General features: G+C 48.6%; 1 pseudogene; it reads left to right on the top strand.

The window, feature by feature from the left end:
• Positions 1 to 869: 869 nt before the first annotated feature.
• On the top strand, positions 870 to 2,897 carry LOC149334815 (uncharacterized; annotated as a pseudogene).
• Positions 2,898 to 4,115: the final 1,218 nt, after the last annotated feature.

The raw sequence follows: 4,115 nt of genomic DNA, 5'->3' as shown, positions 1-4,115 counted from the left end.
CAACCTGACATAAGTCTTGAATAAAATGTCACGACATGACAGTGAAAAAATGCTTGCATTTCGGCGAAGAAATCCCAAGTTTCTGCATGCTTTAGCAGAGATATAATCGACGTGACGGCGCCAGCTCAAATCAGGAGTAAAATAAACGCCTAGATATTTAAATTCGAATACCTGTTCTAACATTGTGTTCCTAATAACATATGAATACACATCAGGGTTTTTCTTTCTTGTAAACTTCATATGGACAGATACAGATGGGAGACAGATACATTACCTTTCCCCAAAAACCAATTTACCGGCCAGCAAGGCGTAGAGCCGAACGTGCGATGGTGTTCTGTGGACTCCCTTGCAGCGTTGCAAGACGCTGTCGCGTTCCACTCCTCCGACACCTTATTGACCCCACACGCAACAAATCAGCAACACAGCACTACGTGACACGCTCACATGAACACATTGACGATCCCGACACCCTTATAGACACACTTCAAACCATGTACACATCTCCAGGCGGCCCCACACCTCTATCACACTACACAGGACAAGCAAATCCCACACTCGACACCGACATCACGGAGACGGAAGTCAGAGCGGCCCTCCTGATTCTCCGCGCCAACTCCGCACCTGGTGCAGACCAAATCACAAACTCTATGCTCCGTAATCTGCATGACCAATCGATCACCCGCATTACGAAATACTTCAACCAGTGCTGGAGGGAGATTAACCTCCCGCAGTCCTGGCGCCACGCGAAGGTAATATGCATACCTAAACCCAACAAACCATTTACACTTCAAAACCTTCGCCCGATTTCGCTAACCTCATGCTTCGGGAAGCTCCTCGAGCATGTTGTGTTAGCGAGACTCACAAGTCTCATGGCAGACAACAATCCTTACCCGCCTAGCATGGTGGGATTTCGCCCCCACCTATCCGCACAAGACGCAATGCTGCAACTCACACACGAAATTTTCGACCCGCTTCTTCCAGGTCACACCAAGGCAGTCTTAGCTTTGGATCTCTCCAAAGCTTTTGATCGCATTTAACATCAGGCGATCATGACTGCTCTGTCCCCATTGAATGTGGGTGTGCGCACGTACGCCTACATTCAAGCATTCCTGACTGACCGCACGGCTGAGATACACTTCGGCCCTCTGTCTTCCCCCTCCTACACACTTCAGAGTATCGGAATCCCTCAAGGGTCCGTTCTTTCCCCCTTTCTTTTTAACATTATCCTCATACCCCTCACCCAAAAATTGGCAACTATTCCCTACCTCAAGCACACTCTTTCTGCCGACGATATCACCCTGTGGACCACCCACGGCAGTGACGGCGACATAGAGAACACCTTAACGAAAGCAGCCACCCTCACCCAAAATTACGCACAGACCATTGGTCTGTCTTGCTCCCCAGAGAAGTCTGAACTGCTCCTCATCCGGCCTAAGAACCACCGCTGTCCCCGCTCGCCCATTGCCATTGAATTGAATGGTTACCCAGTACCTGAGGTTGGCACCCTCCGTGTATTGGGCCTGCACATCCAGAACGATGGCAAAATCACCACTACCCTCAAGAAGCTCAAGCAGGTTGCAGGCGTGATATCGCACCTCATCCGCAGGGTTTCGGGACATCATAGAGGCATAAAGGAGCGCGACATATGTCGCCTCATTCATGCCTTTGTCCTCACCCGTGTGCTGTACACTACCCCATACTTACAACTATCCAAACATGACATAAACGCTTTGGATGCTTTGATTGGCAAGGCATTAAAGGTAGCACTTAATCTTCCCCTCAACACACCCACAGGTAGATTAATAGGCCTGGGCCTCCACAACACGTTCGGGGAACTGGTGGAGGCCCACCGACAGGCGCAATACACCAGGCTCTCAAAAACGTCCACAGGTCGGTATATCCTGGACTCCCTCGGAATCAGAATACCGGCCAACGACCCAACCCTTCTCGCCATCCCACGACCCCTTCACCGGGAGCTTCTCATCAGGCCGCTCCCTAGGAATATGCACCCGTCCCGCCATGAGCAGCGCCGCAGAGCCCGTGCGAAGGCACTCCATCGAGCGTACGGCCCCGAGCCGGACGCCGTATGGGTGGACGCTGCCTGCACGGGTGATGAAGCGACAGCGGTGGACTCCTCTTCATCCACCCTCCTCACATTACCTCTCCCTCCAGACACGTCCCCAGAGGCTTCAGAGGAAGCCGCCATTGCACTTGCTATCACTCGCACGGAAGCCCGGTACATATTAAGTAACTCTGAAACTGCAGTTCTATGTCTTGCTCGAGGCCGAGTTCTTGTCCCTGCTTTTGACATACTGGACTCGCCCGATGCACCCCCGCCCCGCCATGTGGAGCTGATATGGGTGCCTGCGCACTGCGGGAATCCTGGAAACGAGGCCGCCAACCTTTTAGCCATAGGTTCTTTAAACCAGGCACAGGTGGCCTCGGATCAGGGATTCACGAAGGAGCAGATGCACTCAATCAGTGAGATGACCCAGGCACACACAGCCTCACGCCAGCTCTACCCCCCGCCGCACCCCTCCCTAGATAACAGACACGCAACACTCTGGCGCAGATTACAGACACACACTCTCCCCTCGTCCCTTACCCTAACCCACTCTCATCCCTCCTTCCCCACTCCTGCTTGCGCCCTATGCCCAGAACCCTTCGGTTCTTCCCTTCACATCCTTTCCCTCTGCCCGGCGGACCCTCCCCCGCGGGACCTAGAGAACCTCAAGACCTGGGAGGACTGGGAGACCCCGCTGCGCTCGGAGGACCCGGCCGTGCAGACCATCGCCACCGGCCGTGCTGCCAGTGTTAAGGATCTTGGGAACAAACACTTGAGTGCAGTGGGGTCGTGCGGGGACCCTGGGGCGTGCCCCGAATTCCTGTTGAAGTAAAGTTTTTTCTCTCTCTCTCTCTCCTGCTTACAGCGATGAGGCATTAAAGGCTTCCGCCTTAAAAACTTACAGATCAAACAAGACGCGTAGAACTTACACACGGAGAACTTACACTAGAATTAAGGCATCACAAAAAGCTAGGGGAAAATAGCTAATAAGTCTTTTCAAAGCATCACAAGGGTACAACACACGAGAAGGTAAGCAGAGTTCTGTCCAGACTTTTTAATTATAAAGCTTTTTACAGTAAATACAAATTCACATATATATATATATATATATATATAAAATATATATATATGAAGGTATCAGTATTCGGCTAAATGCAAAAATTATCAGCCAGATATCTAAGAAACGTAGTAGTAATAAATGTAAGTATGAACTCAAAGAGTGTCATTCTTTTTAAGGTAATAATTTTTTATTCCAGACGAAAAGTTTAACGCAGTCTTTAGGTCGTGTGGTAGGTTATTCCAAATTTCTACGCCTGTAAACTCTAGAAGACCCTCGCCATATACGTTTATTTTCACTGGCAAGCTAAAATTTCCGTACATGAGGCTCCGCGTTGGAAGTGGCGGGATGTCAAATATTGTAAAGTCAAACGGGAGGTTGTTGTTACTATTTTATGGACACATTCAGCAGTTATTTTCTCTCGAAGTAAATCGAGTCGTAATACGCGTAGTTTAGTAAATGGTGCCTTGCTGTTTACAGTGTAATTAGAAAATGAAATTATTTTAAGTTCTCGCTTTTGTAAATTTTTAATATGCTCTAGGTAAGTACTATACGTCCAGCCCCACGACTCGATGCAATATGAAAGTTGAGTATGTATTAATGTGAAAAATAGGCCACGACTTGTCATTGTAACGACTTGTCATATCTGCCACGACTTGCCATTGTAACGCACTTTACCCTGAAGTGAATAGTAAAGAACTTGCACAATTTATTTGTGTTATCTTGACTAATTAAACGAATTATAAAATGCATTTAGGCTCGCCACATGATGGCAAACGAACTTTTGTTGGCTTCATCCAGAGGCGCTTCCCCCTTTTTAAAGTGCTTTCTTCAAATTGCGTGAAAAAATCTGCAAATGGAACTGTCACCGCAGAGGATTGTCGATTTTGGGGGGCACGCACCAAAATTTTTTATCCCTCCTGTTTGCTCATTTCAATACGGAAATCCGCTTCTTCAGTGGCCCTTCTATGTGCTGAAATTTTAAATAAACAA

The sequence above is a fragment of the Amblyomma mixtum genome, chromosome 7 (genome assembly GCF_055824585.1).
Source record: "Amblyomma mixtum isolate Tamu chromosome 7, ASM5582458v1, whole genome shotgun sequence".
In the NCBI taxonomy this organism is placed as follows: domain Eukaryota; kingdom Metazoa; phylum Arthropoda; class Arachnida; order Ixodida; family Ixodidae; genus Amblyomma; species Amblyomma mixtum.
The sequence above is the reverse complement of the archived record's forward strand: the minus strand, read 5'-3'. Positions and strand labels throughout refer to the sequence as shown.